The following is an 18,215-nucleotide window of genomic DNA, read 5'->3' on the forward strand; positions in this document are numbered from 1 at the left end:
AGGAGTTTGGTTATAAACAAAGTAACTCAGATCATACTTTGTTTATAAAACACAAAGAAGGAAAGGTAATAGCTTGAATTGTATACGTTGATGATATGGTTGTGACAGGAGATGACCCAGGTGAAATGCAAGCTTTACAGGAGTATTTTGCCACAAAATTCGAAATGAAGGATCTCGGACAACTTAAATATTTTTTGGGAATTGAAATTGCAAGATCGAAACATGGAGTCTTCCTTTCACAACGAAAATATGTGTTGGATCTTCTAGCCGAAACCGGAATGCTTGAATGTAAACCAATAGAGACGCCCATAGAAATGCATCATAAACTCGAAATTCTTCCAGATCAAATCCCAGCAGACAAAGGGCGTTATCAGCGATTAGTTGGAAGATTAATCTACCTGTCACACACAAGGCCTGATTAAGCGTTGTGAGTCAGTTCATGCATGCACCAAGTGAAAAACATATGGAAGCAGTCTATTGGATCTTGAGATACTTAAAGAGTGCTCCAGGAAAAGGTTTGTTATTCTTAAAAAATAGTATTTCTAGTATTGAAGGATATATAGATTCTGATTGGGCAGGTGATCAGACAGCCAGAAGATCCACGTCGGGTTACTTTACTTTTGTGGAAGGGAATCTAGTCACTTGGATAAAGAATATACTGAGGGATTTAGGGATCGAATACTCCAAAATGATGAATCTCCACTGTGATAACAAGGCAGTCATCGCCATTGCACAGAATCCGGTTCAACACGATCGCACTAAACATGTTGAAGTTGATTGTCATTTCATCAAGGAGAACCTCGATGCAAAAATCATACAATTCCCCTTCATTCAATCTAAGAGTCAGCTGGCTAATATGCTCACGAAAGCAGTATCAAGGAAGACATTTCATGGTATAATTGACAAGTTTGGCATGATCGATATCTATACACCAACTTGAGGGGGAGTGTTTGCAAACCTGTAATGAGCTGGTTGTAAATTGATTAACGTGATTATAGGAAACGGATTGTTTCCTTGATCTTGTAATTTATTCCTTGATTTTAGGATCTAAATTGATCCTAAAATCAGTATGTAATGTATTATAAATTACTTCCTAAACTGAGAAGAATAGATAGTCAGAAAATCATTCTTTGAATCTCTGTTATTATTTTTAGGTTCTCTCTGTTTCATACTTAGTTGACGCTACTGACAGGGACGGCTTCTCTTACAAACTCTTCCCGCATCCGTTTATATGAAGATCAAAACAGGGAAAAAACCACAAGTAGAGCAGGCAATGGGCATCATGTCTAAGTTACAGATTCTTCTTCTGCTCTTGTTCTACATTGCGTACCTGACAACATCCTCGGCCTCTGAAACAAAACCTGGCTGCCGATCGGAGTGTGGTGGCTTGACGATTCCCTACCCATTCGGCATCGAAGAGGGCTGCTATAGGGACGAATGGTTCGCCCTTACCTGCAACAGCTCCTTCAATCCTCCGAGGCTGTTTTTCAGCGGAAGCAACGTGGACATCTCTCATATATCATACACAAGTGAAAGTCGGAAACACGATAGCACGGCAGTGTTACAATTCATCGGGTCACGAGGTCGGCTCCATCGAGTTCCCCGAGGATGGTCCATTCGTCTTCTCTACGCGCAACAAATTCACCTCCGTTGGTTGCGACACTGTTGCAGTGATTCAAGGCTGGGATTTCACTAGCGGATGCCTCTCTATCTGCGCAAACAAGGAAAAAATTACCAACGGTTCTTGCTCTGGAGTGGGCTGCTGCCAGACGACGATCCCCAAGGGACTGAAGAAGTATTCCGTGGGGTTTACTAGATTAAATAACCACAACCTCTCATGGAATTTCACCACCTGCAACTACGGCTTCATCGTGGAGGAACAAGCGTACAACTTCTCACAACGGGATCTCACGGATCTTGATTTTTTAGACAGGATTCAGAAGACACCGGTTGTGCTCGACTGGGCCGTGGGGAAGGAAACGTGCGAGGAAGCTCGGAGGAATTCGACAAGTTATGCTTGTGGCAAGCTTACAAATTGCTCTAACTCGGATGATGGACCTGGGTATTGTTGCAACTGCATCGAGGGTTACGAAGGAAATCCGTATCTACCCGACGGATGCCATGGTATGCACCTGCTCGTGCACCAGAATTCTTTCCGGCCTCTTCAGCATTTGATGATCTAGTAACATTTACTAAGTTTGTACTGTGGGTTGCAGATACCGACGAGTGCCAAGATCCCAGCAAAAATAACTGCACCGGAATTTGTCATAATTTAGCGGGGGGGTTTTCCTGCTCTTGTCCAAAGGGTAAGCATGGCGATGACCGGAAAGATGGACAGGGTTGCATTCCCGACAGTAAAGAAGTTCCATGGAAGAAGATCCTTTTAGGTAATTCGGTTATTTGTTTTCCGACTTGTATGAATCATACGCACAGTATCTGTATTTAAGTTTATGAAAGAGTATTTAAAACGTATTGAAGTTTCTTTTCCGTAAACAAGAATTATATCTTAATACATCTTAATGAATGCAGGCACTGGGTTCGGCCTGTTATTTGCACTCGTAGTCAGCTACTGGTTATACTGGGTATGGAGAAAAAGAAGGCTCATGAACCTCAGGGAGAAATTCTTCAAGCAGAATGGAGGCTTGTTGCTGCAACAGCAACTATCTAAGCACGAAAGCATCCATGAAACAACGAAGATATTCACTGCCGGCGAGCTCAAAAGAGCCACAGAAAACTTCGCTGAGATTCATATTATCGGCCGGGGAGAATATGGCATGGTATACAAAGGCATCTTGTCGGAAGAGAGAGTAGTCGCCATTAAGAAGTCCAAGTTAGTGGACGAGAGCCAAATCGAACAGTTCATAAACGAGGTCGCCATTCTCTCCCAGATCAATCACAGAAACGTTGTTAAGCTGTTAGGATGTTGTCTAGAAACAGAGGTGCCCTTACTGGTTTATGAATTTATCCCCAACGGGACCCTCTTTCACCATATTTGAGAGGATTTGATAAAAACCACCACACTCCGAAGGTGGAGTTGATGATCAATTTATAAGCTTTACAATTCCATATACAGAATATTACAATCAATCTAGAATGGAAATTATACAAAGAATTAGCCTGTAATCAGGGCTAATTATCCTCAACGGTTATACAGAATTAGAGCCTTGAATCAAGGCGAGATATCTTAAACAGTATCTTCAACACCCCCCCTCAAGCGAAGCGTCGGATTGGAACGAACGTGAAGCTTGGATCGAAAAAATTCAAAAAGAGGGCGAGAAACACTTTTGGTGAAGATATCAGCAACCTGTAGATGAGAGGGCACAAACTGGGTGCGAAGTTTGCCAGCGACAACAAGTTCCCGAAGAAAATGGTAATCTAATTCAACATGTTTGGCCCGCTTGTGGGAAACAGGATTGGAGCTTAAGAAGATAGCACTTTTGTTGTCGCATAAGAGCAGGGGTGGTTGTGGAACTGGGACCTTGAGATCATGCAAAAGATGCGTAAGCCAAAGAAGTTCAGCAGCGGTCATAGCTAGAGCGCGATACTCAGATTCACAACTGGAGCGGGAGACAGTGGGTTGCTTCTTTGCACTCCAAGAAACGAGATTGTTACCAACATAAATGGAGTAGCCTGATGTGGAACGACGAATATCGGGGCAGCCAGCCCAGTCAGCATCCGAATAAGCGACTAGCGCACTGGGAACAGTGGATGGACGAAAACTAAGGCCAAAATGGAGAGTGCCCTTAACATAGCGAAGAATACGTTTAACAGCAAGAAAATGATCTTCAGTAGGGGCGTGCAAAAATTGGCTGACAGAATTAACAGCATGAGCAATATCTGGGCGCGAAATGGTCAAATATTGAAGAGCGCCAACCAGAGACCGATAGAGAGTAGGATCAGAGAAAGGAGAACCATCAGCAGACAAGTGTTGGGAAACAACCATGGGAGTCTGAACAGGTTTGCTGTCGAGCAACTGAGCGCGAGTGAGAATATCCCGAGCATATTTTAACTGACTGATAAATAGACCATCAGAAGTGTGCGAAGCTTCAAGACCAAGAAAGTAGCTGAGGGAGCCCAAATCCTTGGTAGCAAACTCAGAATGAAGCTTATGAGTAAAGCTATCAAGCAGAGATGGATTATTTCCAGTAACAATAATGTCATCAACATAAAGAAGCAAATATATAAGGCTAGAGTGTTGATGAAAGACAAAGAGCAAGGTGTCGGCGCGGCTGCAAGAAAACCCAAGTGTGAGAAGAAAGGAGCTGAAACGCTGAAACCAGGCACGAGGCGCTTGCTTGAGGCCATAGAGAGCTTTCTTTAACAGACAAACATGAGTGGGAAAACGAGGATCAATATACCCAGGAGGTTGGTCCATATAAACATGTTCAGAAAGGTTGCCATTGAGAAAGGCATTCTTGACATCTAGTTGCCGAAGATGCCATTTATTGGTAACAGCAAGAGAAAGCACAACACGGACAGTAGTAGCTTTGACAACCGGACTGAAAGTGTCAGTGTAATCGAGACCAGGTACCTGAGTATAACCTTTGGCAACAAGGCGAGCTTTGAGACGCTCGACAGAACCATCCGGCAAATATTTAGTGCGAAACACCCATTTAGAGCCCACTATGTTGGTGTTGAGAGGACGAGGAACCAAAATCCAAGTGCCATTTTGTTGCAAAGCCTGAACTTCTTCATCCATGGCAGCAAGCCAAGCAGGATTCTTAGCAGCAGATTTGAATCCTTTGGGCTCAGTAGAAGTAAGAAGAGCCGAAAGAAGTCCAGAAGAGCCCAAGACACTGAGATGTGCTGGATGGCGAGGCTTGAAAATACCAACTTTAGCGCGGGTAATCATAGGATGAGAGCCCAAGGGAGAAGGCGGATGAGCAGCAGTCTCAATAGAAGGCGGACTAGAGACCGAAGATGGCAAAGAAGCACCTGCAAGAGAATTATCAACCTGCACAGACTCATCCAAAGGGTCAGAACAAATATTACATGGGGAGGAGCTGGATTGAGGAATGTGCGGGAAATGGGGAGGAGAGGAAGGGGTGTGTGGCTCAATATGATGAAGACAAGGTTCCAAGAAATTGGATATGTGAAGTGAAGAAAGTGGTTGGGCCTGAGAGCTAGGGATTGTAGGAAAGTGAGTTTCATCAAATTGAGCATGACGGGTGATATATAGCAGAGAGGTGAGAGGATCAAGACAACGAAATCCTTTGTGAGAGGGACTATAACCTAAGAAAAGACAGGGAACACTACGGGGTGAAAGTTTGTGAGGCATGTAATCACGCAAGCAAGGATAAACACGACAACCGAAAGGATGAAAATTTTCATAAGTCGGAGAGTAGCCGTATAAAAGGTCAAAGGGTGACTTACCTCCAAGAAGCGGAGTGGGCAACCGGTTGATGATATAAACTGCAGTGCTGAAAGCGTCAACCCAGAAGTGAGAAGGAAGATGAGAGTGGAAGAGAAGTGCTAAGCCAGTCTCAGTCAGATGACGATGTTTTCTTTCAGCGCGACCGTTTTGAGCAGGAGTATATGGGCAAGAGAGTTGATGATGAATGCCAGAAGAACGTAGATGGGCTTTGAAGCAATTACTAGTAAATTTGGCACCACCATCACTTTGAAAAATCTTGATACGAGTGGAATATTGGGTTTCCACAAATTTTTGAAATTGAAGAAAAATATCAAAGAAATCATATTTAAATTTCAGAGGATAAAACCAGGTGAATCGGGAATAATCATCAATAAAAATGACATAGTAGAGAAAACCCGATGTTGATTTGGCTGGGGAAGGACCCCAAAGATCGCAATGAATGAGATCTAACACATGAGACGTCCTGCGTTCATTTTGAGAATAAGGCAAACGATGATTTTTAGCAAGTTGGCAGGTACTACAAAGTTTGGGAGAAGGCAATAAAGACGTAAGAGAAAGATGTCCTTTTTTATTTAAAAATGAAATAACAGAGTGATTCACATGACCAAGACGAGCATGCCATAAATCATATGAAGCACGTAGAGATTTATTGCGAAGAACAGAAAGAAAAGCAGAGTTGCCGCGCTCCAGCACATAAAGCCCTCCATCTCTTTTACCGGTTGCCACCACTCTTCCTGTTTGACGATTCTGAATAGTGAAAGAAGCATTATTAAATGTAACAGAGAGGGGAAAATCAGAAGTTAATTTGCTAATGGAAAGAAGATTTTTTGTGAGATGAGGAACACCCAAAACATCTAATAAGTGAATATTTGGAACAGGAGAAAAGGTACCAGTGTGGGTAATGGGTAGAGATGCACCATTTCCTACAATCACAGAGTCCTTACCCGTGTAATTTTTGGACTGATCCAAAGTAGATGGATCGGTGGTCATATGGGCGGAAGCCCCAGTGTCCAAAAACCAGTCAGCAGCCTTGGATCTGGAGAGAGAACAAGATGTGTTGAAGGCTTCAGCAAGATGAGCCGAGGAGTCAGTCTGAGCATACCGCTGATTGCAACGATCAGCATAATGGCCCTCCATGCGACAAATTTGGCAGCGGGGTGGACGGCGACCCTGACCAAAGTGGGTGCGTCCTCGGTTGGAAGAGTTGCGGTCGTGGGAATGAGTACGACCTCGGTGGTTACCACGGGAAGCAGTAGAAGTTCCATGGGTATTGGTACGACTGCGATTAGTGGCTGTGAATGCTGCAGTGGTGGCAGACGGCTCAAGGGACCGCTGGAACAACTCAAAACTTTCTGCTTTAGAAACTAAATCTGCAAAATAGGGGAGAGTGGTGAGAGCCATCTGAGCGGTAGAAAAACTGGAAAACTCAGCACCAAGGCCACGAAGGAACCAATGCACTTTGTCAATATCCTCGACAGGTCTACCAATGGCATGGAGCTGGTCACAGAGGGCTTTAAAAGTACGAGCGTACTCAGCAACTGGTTTGGTGCCGCGTTTCATCAGTTGCAAATCATCCTTGAGTCGTAGTTCACGAGCTTTCGAATGATGGTTGAAGGTATTCTCCAACGCAACCCAAACATCACAGGAAGTGGAGAGGCCAACAACAGCAGCCATGGCTTCCTCTGTGAGAGAGGATAGCAGTAAACTGAGAAGTCTTTGATCGGCTGATTTCCATGCAAGAAATGTGGGGTTGAGTGTGGTAGAGGTGGCTGGTGCAAATCGAGGTGGCGGGACAAGAGTACCATCGACGTACACTAACAGTTCTTGACTCTCAAGGAGAGGAAGAAATTGGCTTTTCCAGAGAAGATAATTAGAGGAAGAAAGCTTGATGGTGATCATGTGGATTAGAGTGTTAAAAGGGAGAAGATGAGAAGAAGATTCGGAAGCCATGGGAGAAGCCGAGCGATATTTTTTTTTTTTTTTTTTTTTTAACTTTGATTTTGACTTTGACTTTGACGTTGAATTTAATCAAAGAGGTAAGAGAGGAAAGAAGCAGCGAAGCGGAAAAAAAAAATTTTAGGCAAAGCGGCGAAACGAACAAACGTGGAAGAAGCAGCGAAGCGAGAAAAAAAGGAAAACAAAAAAGTTGGGCAAAACGGCAAAGCGAATAAATGTGGACGAAGCAACGAAGCAAAGAAAAATAAATTTGGACGAAGAAGGATACGAAGGATGATAGCTGACTTACTAGGAGGAGCGGCGACGTCTTCTGTAAAAACCGATGCGAGAAACAGCAAAGCCAAAAATCGGTGAAGGAGAAACCGACAATCGGCGATCGGACAGCGAGCGACGGTAGATTGGTTCGCGTTCGGCTGGAGGTTCGCGTCGGATAGCAGTGAGCAGACGACGAACAGGGGAGATGAACAGCGACGGGATGCACCGCCACTGGCTCAGCCAAGAAAGCGAAGTTGTCGTCTTTCTGCAACGGCGACGATGACAGAGACGATGAACAGGGACGCCGTGAAAATAAAATAAAGAGGTAGTGAAACTCGGCGGAGAGAAAAAGAAAAATTTAGAATAGCTCGGCAGAGACAGGGTAGAACGCCTGCTCTGATACCATGAGAGGATTTGATAAAAACCACCACACTCCGAAGGTGGAGTTGATGATCAATTTATAAGCTTTACAATTCCATATACAGAATATTACAATCAATCTAGAATGGAAATTATACAAAGAATTAGCCTGTAATCAGGGCTAATTATCCTCAACGGTTATACAGAATTAGAGCCTTGAATCAAGGCGAGATATCTTAAACAGTATATTCACGGCAAGGGCTATGAGGGCTCACTCTCATGGAAGACCCGCCTGAGGATTGCTGTTGAGACTGCCGGTGCACTTGCTTATCTCCACTCTGCGGCTTCTGTACCTATCTTCCATAGAGATGTCAAATCCACAAACATACTCTTGGATAGCAACTACACAGCAAAAGTGTCAGACTTTGGAGCATCGAGACTGGTTCCGATTGACAAAACTCAAATCACTACCCTAGTGCAAGGGACTTTGGGTTATTTGGATCCCGAGTATATGCAGACAAGCCAATTAACTGATAAGAGTGATGTCTACAGCTTCGGGGTGGTGCTCGTGGAGCTGCTAACAGGGGAGATGCCTCTCTGTTTCAAGAGGTCCCAAGAAGCGAGAAGTCTTTCAATATACTTCCTTTCTGCTATGAAAAATGACCAGCTGTTTCAAATTGTTGAGCCCAGGGCTTTAGAGGAAGGAGGGAGAGTGGAAGTGCTGGCAGTAGCTGAGGTTGCCGAGAGGTGCTTAAGACTTAAGGGGGAAGAACGACCTACAATGAAGGAAGTGGCATCACTGCTCGAGGGTCTCTTAACCAAAAGTAGTCATCCATGGGTTCCACTGGAGCACGAAGAGGCAAAGAGCCTGCCGCTTGAACCATCTTACCCCGGAGATTATAGCTTAAATAGCTGCGTGATAACCACCAGCCTTGAAGCTCCACGTTAATTGTTAAACCGAGAGAGCAAATTTCTGTCTTCACTGTTAATCTGTCTTCACTGTTCATGTCAGTTAAGTATTTTAGGTAATGTACAGAGGAAGAGTACATTTAAAGCTTCCATGGCAGAATATACCATGACAGAACTGTAGACGAAGCTCAAATACCAATATTTTTCTATGTCAGACAATATTTTTCTTAATAAGAGTTAGTCATTTGGCTCATGATAATATATTGTAAAAAGTAATATAATATAAAGTAATGATAAAAATAAAAATGTATACATAACATACGACACTCGACTAATATTATATTTATGATATATATAATATAAAATAAATTAGAATTGAAATAAATTATAAAAAAATAATATTATAAAATACTATAATATATAATTATAATGTCATAGTATATGCTCAGTAATTAATACAATACTATCTAAAGCATAGTTATAACAAGGTCGATTAGGACCTAGTCCCCTATCCGGGTTATAATTGGAAGACACGGGAATAGGAAACAACCAGGATGACCTAGTCAACTTTTTTGGTTTAACTTTCCTACCTTAAAACTTCTCTTTGGGCTGAGATGGATGGAAAATATGAGGGAGTTGGGTGAGTTGTATGCCGATACGACATTGGAAATCTGCAAGGATTTGAGTGAGAAGGATTGAATATTTTCTTGAGTTCAATGTAGTGTGCATGATTGGATTTAAGGGTTTTTTAGAGGATGGCCAAATTGTGAGTGAAAGTGAGATTAAGTGTTTTGGTGTGTGGCAAAGGTTTGGGCTATTGTAGTGTTAAGATAGGTGATATCCTATGTCTTTGTTTACAGAAAAGGGAGAAGATGAGAGGATAAAGGAGAGGGTATGAAGTCGAAAGGAGAAAGGGAGGCAAGAGAGATTTTGGAAAAGGCTTGACTGATATTTTCCTTTAAGTCAACAACCGTATTTGTAGCATTATTTGAGAAACTTCTTAATCAACTAGGATTATTTCACTCAAGAGTAGAATTGAGTTTATTTGTGACTAGGAGCTCAAAGAAAGGCTTGTAGTTGTTTAAGATGGCCAAGATGAAACTACTAGTCATAACTAACTCAAACAAGTGAAACCCTTAGTGGGAAAAGGAACTCTTGGTTGTTGGTTCTACTCCAATAAATGATTGACATTTGGCTACAATTCTTTAGTTGTTCTCGTTGGCAGGTACAATTCTTGAGTATTTGATTGTAACGGAAAAAATTGTGTTTGTTTTTCTTCATAGTTCCCATCCATGTTATATTTTGTTGTTCCATGAAGATCCTTCTTTTTTTTGTATCTCTATTCTATTTTGAGCTTGTATATTAGTAGTATATTACATGGAAGTTGTTTTATTGGTGCTCCTCCAAACTAAATATTTTAATGGAGCCTATGAGGGATGCATCTGTAGCAAAAGCCTCTGATCTGCATGGCTAAAACTCCCAGAGTATTCTTGGAGCATTCTGGACTTGAAAAACATCTCCATCAATGTCCCTAACTTCCGCAAATTGACCACCATCACTCGAATGGTGAAGAACATCGCATTCTACGGGGTGACGTGGTGGGTGACATGGTGTAAGACTTTTTTGGTGCTGATGTGCCATGATGACATGGCACCATGTAATCGGTCAAAGCTTATATGTCTTATTTGACTTTACACATGTGAATTTGACCAATCAAAGTTGGGTATTTGTGCAAATAAGTTAAAAAATTGGTTATTTGTGTTATTATGTTAAAAAAAATTGGGTCATATCATAAAATTCAATTGTTTCTATAATAGGTGAAGATTTTGGTCGTGCAAACTTACCATATTATTTTCTTCCACGAAGGTCCCCCTTCCCCTGCATTTGCATTTTCCTCAAGGTTGGAACACCTGGTCTTCTTCATCTAGTCTGAGCCACACATGTACAAGCTGGTAGGAAGGAGTATGAGGATCCTTGCATTGGTGTCTTTATGAAACCAGGGATGGATGCATGCCTTATAAATGGGATCATATATATTCAAGGGAACAAAATAATATATTTCAAAGTTTGATCTAGGTGACACATTTCAAAAAATCCAAAACACCCATGCTAGTTTAAACAAACACATAGACACACACACACACGTTCACATAATCATCAAAATTAATAGAAGAAAGGAAGTTCAAGTCGTCGTGGCTTTGGATAAAGGAGAAAGGAAGTTCAAGTCGTCATGGCTTTGGGTAAAGGAGAAAGGAAGTTCAAGTCGTCATGGCTTTGGGTAAAGGAGAAAGAACTTCTTTCTATAAAGAAGTCTAATAGCGGCCAGATTTTGTCTTATCATCATCGTCATGAATTAAAGAAACCATGCAGTGGATTCCTTTCGGTGTATTCAGCCTTTAACTTGTCAAGTTGTCATTGCTTTGGGTGAAGGAGAAAAGAGGAGACAACAGAGACGTTCTCTACTGTAGGAATCCGATTGTTGAATAAAAAAAAGTTTGACACAGTGCTTGGTTGATGAAGAGAATATTGGAGAGAGACATTAGGCCATAAAGCAAAAGGAGGAGACAACAGAGACTCATACAAAACGTTCTCTGCCACAAGAATCTGATCCGACAGAAAAAATTTTGGTCTAAATTTACTTTAGTTGGCTTACTTTTGTCTGTAGCACCAATCCTTTTGATGCAACATCTCAGTCTCGGCTTCCTTTTTTAAAGAAATGGACAGGGGTGTCCCTCCGTATAACGATACAAAGTATGAAAAACCACCCTCAGTCAGCCACATCTGTCACCAACATGGTTGGTGGAAGTAGCATTAACCACACATCTTCACCAACATTATTGCATCGTCGTCTGGGCAAGTCAAGCTCATGGAGCTTCAAAAAGCATTTTGAAGTTTTCAAACAGAGGTTTCAAATAATATGTTTTTTGATGATTCATTCTTTTCCACCGCGGTGGAGGCTATTTAACATATATTTATCTAATTTTAGATAAAAAAATCAGGAGAAAAAATTACGAAAATAATTTGTTTCTTACAATCTAGCCACAATCACAAATTTATAATTATAGCTTTACACACATTCCCCCTCAAGTTGGTGTATAGATATCGATCATGCCCAACTTGTCAATTATATTATGAAATGTCTTCTCTAATACTGACTTCGTGAGCATATTAGCCAGCTGACTCTCAGATTGAATAAAAGGGAATTGTATAATCTTTGCATCGAGGTTCTCCCTGACGAAATAACGATCAACTTCAACATGTTTAGTGCGATCATGTTGAACAAGATTTTGTGTAATTACGATGGCTACCTTGTTATCATAATAGAGATTCATAGGTTTAGCGTATTCAATTCCTAAGTCCCTATGTATATTCTTTATCTATAACAACTCGTATATTCCATAAAATCTTTTTTCTATGTATCAAGAAGACTAATAGCCGCCATAAAGTCTTTCTTGTCATTATCGTTATGAAATAAATACAAAAATAAAAAATGCAAATCTCTTGTGTTTCCCTTGCTTACCATTTGGACACCTATTTAATATATTCAACGCGTCTAGAATTAAAGAAAGTGAAGCATGAGAGAGAAGAGAGGGATTTTGAGTCTTTGTACTCCCCGCGTCGTCTCTGAATCAGATTTTATGGCCTGAAAATTCTTTATGGCCATTATAACATTATCCATTTGTTCTTGTGTTTGTTTCCCTGGCTTACCATTTAGGCACCTATTTAATGTATTCAATGCGTCAATAATTAAAGAAGTATATTCAATGCATCAATAATTAAAGAAGTGATGTACGAGAGAGAGAAGAATCTATGGAGTCACTTCCTTTCTGTGCCTTTCAAGACTATGCAGTCACTTTAACTTGTCAAGTTGGGTGAAGGACAAAGGAAGAGACAGTAGGCTATCTCATTCGGCTGTAAAGAGACGAAAGGAGAACGAAGTCGCAGGGAAAGGGACTTACGGCGCCGGGGGGGGGGGGGGGGGGGGGGGGGGGGGGGGGGGGGGTTATCTTGATGGACAAGAGTATATTCAATTGTATAATGTCTTTTAATACTTAAAGTCGTTAGTGGGGTGCAGACAAAGTTTCATCTCGATGAAGGGGTCCTTCATCTCCACGGTTTAATTTTTTTTTATCTTAAAGAAGACCTTGTTTGATCTTCTTTGAGTTGAAGGACGCATGACACTGGCTTTTCCCCCTCTCTCCTAGCACCCACTCTCGCTCGTCGTCATTACTCGTTTTTTCTTCCTCTCTCTCGTCTCCCTGCGCCCCCAACGTCGTTGCTGCCATAAAATTGATTGTATTTTCGTATCCGGCCACCGTCTCAGCTCCCTCTCGTCTCCGGCCTTGTCTCTCGGTCTTCTCTCAGCCTCGCCCTCTCTCTCGCACCCCCTCACTCGTCTCCGTGACTCCCTCTCTTCTCTCGGACTCGCTCTCTCTCGTTTCTCTCTCTCTTATCCCTCCCGACCTCCCTTTCTTCTCTGTCTTCTCCCTCTCTTCTCCCCTTTGGCCGACCTCCCTTTCTTCTCTGTCTTCTCCCTCTCTTCTCCCCTTTGGCCGACCTCCCTTTCTTCTCTGTCTTCTCCCTCTCTTCTCCCCTTTGGCCTCCCACTCCCTTCTCACTCTGGCTATTCTCCTTTCCCCCGAAAATACCTTCCGATTTCGTTCAATTTCCCCCATTTCCATTTCGATTTTCTTCGATTTTCTTCGATTTTGGACATTTGGGCATCGATTGCTTAATTTCTACTTCAATTAGGCATCGATTTCACCCTTTGGCTTCAGTTTTCCCCAAATTTTAGAAGGTATGCCTAAACCCTAATTATTTTCATTAAATTAGTGTTTTATTTGATTTAAATTTATTTTCAGTGCCTAATTGGGGGTTATTTGTGCATTATTGTGGGTTTAGGGTTACGGTTTATAGTCTAAATTCTTGATTCGTGAATGGATTATTTTTAGGGTTTACTGCTCGGTATTTAAGGGTCCTGTAATTAGGGTTTAGGGTTTATGGTTAAGGATTTAGGGTATTTTAGGGATTAGGGTTTTTAAGGTTTTGGGGGTTTTGTGTTTTTAAGCTCTAGGGTTTTTTGGGTTTAGGGTTTGGAATTATGGTGTAGGGTTTAGGGTTTTGTGAGCATTGTGTTTTTGGCAAGCATAAGAGGTTGGCCTTCTCCACGGCCATTTAGGGTTTAGGGTTTAGGGTTGGACTACATTCATTCGACCAAGGGAACATTGGACTATATTCATTCGGATCTTTGGGGACCTTCTCGTGAACCATCCAGAGGTAATGGTTCTCGTTACATGCTTACTTTCATTGATGATTTTTCAATGAAGGTTTGCGTCTATTTTTTGAAAGAGAAAAGTGAAGTGTTCCGCACATTCGGAGAATAGAAATCACTTTTGGAAAACCAAACGAGAAAGAAAGTAAAGAGGTTGAGAACCGATAATGGCTTAGAGTTTTGCAACCGGGAGTTTGATAATTTTTGCAAGACCGAAGGAATTGTTCGGCACAAGACAATGGTCAATACTCCACAACAAAATGGTGTTGCATAGATGATGAATAGGACACTACTTGAGAGAGCTAGGAGTATGCTTTCCAATGAGGGTATGGGTAAGGAGTTTTGGGCGGAAGCTGTCAACACAGCATACCATTTGGTGAATTGATCTCTTACCACTTCAATTGAGTGCAAAACGCCCAAGGAGGTGTGGTCGGGTAAGCCAGCCGATTATTCCAGTTTGAGGGTATTTGGTTGTCCTGCATATACTCATGTGAATGAAGGAAATTTGGAGCCTAGATCGAAGAAATGTATTTTTCTTGGGTATCCTGAAAATGTGAAGGGGTATAGATTGTGGTGTCCCGAATCATCCAAGTTTCTCATATCTAGAGATGTCATTTTCAACGAGTTGGCAATGTTGAAAGCCAAAGATGTTGCACTCGAGCCGACTATTCAGGAAAATGAGACAGTTGCAAAGAAGGTGGAGTTCAAAGTGTCGGTCCAAGAAGGTGATGAGGCAACGTCACATGATGATGATGCAGGCCAAGAAGATGCACAACCATATTTATTGGCAAGGGACCTAGCTAGAAGAGAAATTCGAACACCCACTAGGTATGGACACTCTGATTTTGCTTATTGTTTGGCAGTTGTCGGAGATGTGGAGTATAGTGAACCATCTTCTTACAAGGAAGCCATTTCTTCTACAAATTCGGCCGAGTGGGTCGCCGCGATGAATGAAGAGTTACAATCACTGCAACAAAATGAGACTTGGTCTCTTGTGAAGCCTCCTAGTGATAAGAGGATTGTGGGTTGCATGTGGGTGTACAAGAGGAAGATTGATGGTTCAAATCCCGTGGATTTTCGATACAAGGCAAGGCTTGTGGCTAAAGGTTATAGCCAAGTCCAAGGCGTGGACTTCAATGATGTATTCTCTCCCGTGGTAAGACATACCTCCATTCGAGTTTTGCTATCTTTGGTGGCAATGCAGGATTTGGAGTTGGAGCAAATGGATGTGAAAACTGCTTTCTTGCATGGTGATTTAGAGAAGCAAATTTACATGAGTCAACCAGAGGGTTTTAAGGTGGCGGGAAAGGAGGACCGTGTGTGTCTATTGAAGAAGTTCCTTTATGGCCTTAAGCAATCACCGCGGCAATGGTACAAGAAGTTCGACTCATTCATGGTGAGTATTGATTTTCACCGTTCCAATTATGATAGTTGTGTCTATTTCAAGAAGTTGAATGATGGTGAGTTCATCTACTTGTTGCTCTATGTAGATGACATGTTGATTGCATCCTCCAACTTGAAAGAAGTTAGGAGGTTGAAAGAGCAATTGAGTTCAGCATTTGAGATGAAAGATTTGGGGGCTGCCAAAAGGATTCTCGGGATGGAGATCACAAGGGATCGGCCCAGTAGAAAATTGTTCCTTTCACAAAAGAGTTTTGCCGGACTTGGCATGGAGAAAGCTAAGGTTGTTTCAACTCCACTTGCGGTGTATTTCAAACTTTCAGCTGATTTAAGCCCACAATCCGATGATGAGAAGAAATATAAAGAGAAGGTTCTATATTCGAGTGCGGGCAGGAGTCTCATGTACTTGATGGTGTGTACTTGACCCGACATTGCTCAAGCTGTTAGTGTGGTAAGTAGATATCTCTCTTGTCCTGGAAAAGGGCACAGGGCAGCAGTGAAGTGGATTTTTCGCTATTTGAAACGTACGATTGATGCTCGTTTGGAATTTGGAAATGGTAACAAGGCACTAATGGGTTTTGTGGATGCGGATTTTGCAGGTGATTTAGACAAGAGGCGTTCCTTAACAGGATATATTTTTACTTTTGGAGATTGTGTAATAAGTTAGAAGTCTACACTTCAAGCCACCGTTGCACTCTCAAGTACCGAGGCCGAATACATGGCAATCACAGAGGCTATCAAGGAAGCTATTTGGCTCAAGGCATTTGTTGGTGAGATGTCTTCTATCGAAGGTCCTATTACAGTGCATTGTGACAACCAAAACGTCATTCATTTGACAAAGGACCGCATGTATCATGGGAAGACGAAGCACATTGATATTCGGTATCATTTTGTTCGAGATGTGATCTCAGATGGTAAGGTTGTCGTGAAGAAGATTGGTACCGAGTCAAATCCACCCGATATGCTCACAAAACCTCTTCCAATTGCAAAATTTAAGTTTTGTTCAAGTTTGGTGCCGGTTTGTTTCTAGCATGTTGCTAGTGTATCTTTATGTTTGTTTTTGTTTAGGTTATGTTTGTTTTAGATGCAATTTGGTTCAAAGTGGAGATTGTTATGTTTGACCAAATTGTTGTGTGGGGCCCAGTGGGCCCATGTAATTTTATACATTCATCTTATGTAACCCTAAGTTAGGGAACAGTAAATGAATCAAGAAATTTTGGGGAAATCATGTCGTCGCTCTCGTCTTCTCCTTTCTCCCTTTCGTCCTCTTCTCAATCCAGAGATTCTCAACCCAAAAAATCCTAACACTGGTTGATTTCTGCCGGACAGCAGGGGTATGCAATCCTTAAAATGTACAATAGTCCTTTTTTTTCCTTTTGTGTTCTTCGGTTTCTGTCTTTAATCACTGACGCTGGTTCGGTGTTGGTGCATAGTAGTTAGAGGTGAGTTATATAATGTGAGTAGTGTTTGTTCAGCTTAACATCTGCACATTTACTTGCACTTTTCTATTATTTCCTCTTATGGCTGGTGTTCTGGAGCTTGGTGTGACTGAACTGGTGAGAAGACTATATAGACCCCATCTAGATGGATATGTGATCTTTAATGAGTGTCATTTTTTGAGTCTTGTAAATGGTCTTATCTGATTATAATTGTCTCTGTAAAGTTCTCAGAGGATCCTGCTCTCATTCAACAAATTATCACCACATTTCTAGAGTTTCCAAAGGTTCTCTGCTATGACCAATCTACATTCGGCCCCAGGAATGTTGACAAAGAAGACAACCAGTTATATGCTGAAGTTGATCATGGGAAGCTTAATTCAGTGCCTGGATGTGGGATGGAGTCCAAGGATTATCCGTCAACTTTTTCTCATCAGTCCACACCTAAAGAAGAAGTAGAATTGAATCCAATTGAAGAAAACAGAAAGATGAGTTAAAAGGGACATTCTCAAGGCATTGAGACTTTATAATCCGCCCATAAAGTCTCTTAACGCAAAATCGAGATTAATAGATGTCAGATTCTTTCTTATCATCATCGTCATGAATTAAAGAAGTGAAGCATGACAGAGAGAAGAGAGAGGGTTCTGTCAACTACATGCAGTGGCTTCCTTTGAAGAGAGAGGGAACTGCCCTCGCTTACCACCAGACGGTTCTGTCAACTACATGCAGTGGCTTCCTTTGAAGAGAGAGGGAACTACCCTCGCTTACCACCAGACGGTTCTGTCAACTACATGCAGTGGCTTCCTTTGAAGAGAGAGGGAACGACCCTCGCTTACCTCCAGACGGTTCTGTCAACTACATGCAGTGGCTTCCTTTGAAGAGAGAGGGAACTACCCTCGCTTACCACCAGACGGTTCTGTCAACTACATGCAGTGGCTTCCTTTGAAGAGAGAGGGAAACTACCCTCGCTTACCACCAGACGGTTCTGTCAACTACATGCAGTGGCTTCCTTTGAAGAGTATTCAGCCTTTAACTTGTCAAAGTCGTCATCGCTTTTGGGTGAAGGAGACAGCAGAGACGTTCTCTACTGTAGAAATCCGATTGTTGAATAAAAATAATTTGACCCCTGTTTGGTTGATGAAGCAGAGATCTCAGTGGCCCTGAACGAGGAACCAAGATTGGCTCTAGATTGATCACAAATATTGGAGAGAGACATTAGGCCATAAAGCAAAATCGAAATACACGAGTCTTT

At 42.0% G+C, this 18,215-nt stretch overlaps 1 pseudogene; it reads left to right on the forward strand.

Moving 5' to 3' along the window:
* The first annotated feature begins 1,273 nt into the window (after nt 1-1,273).
* Nucleotides 1,274-8,894, forward strand: LOC137938515 (putative wall-associated receptor kinase-like 16; annotated as a pseudogene).
* The last annotated feature ends 9,321 nt before the right edge of the window (nt 8,895-18,215 follow it).

The sequence above is a fragment of the Aristolochia californica genome, unplaced genomic scaffold (assembly GCF_029961685.1).
Source record: "Aristolochia californica isolate CCGP_79_NKW_82.1479 unplaced genomic scaffold, dmAriCali1.0.hap1 SCAF_8, whole genome shotgun sequence".
NCBI classification, from domain to species: domain Eukaryota; kingdom Viridiplantae; phylum Streptophyta; class Magnoliopsida; order Piperales; family Aristolochiaceae; genus Aristolochia; species Aristolochia californica.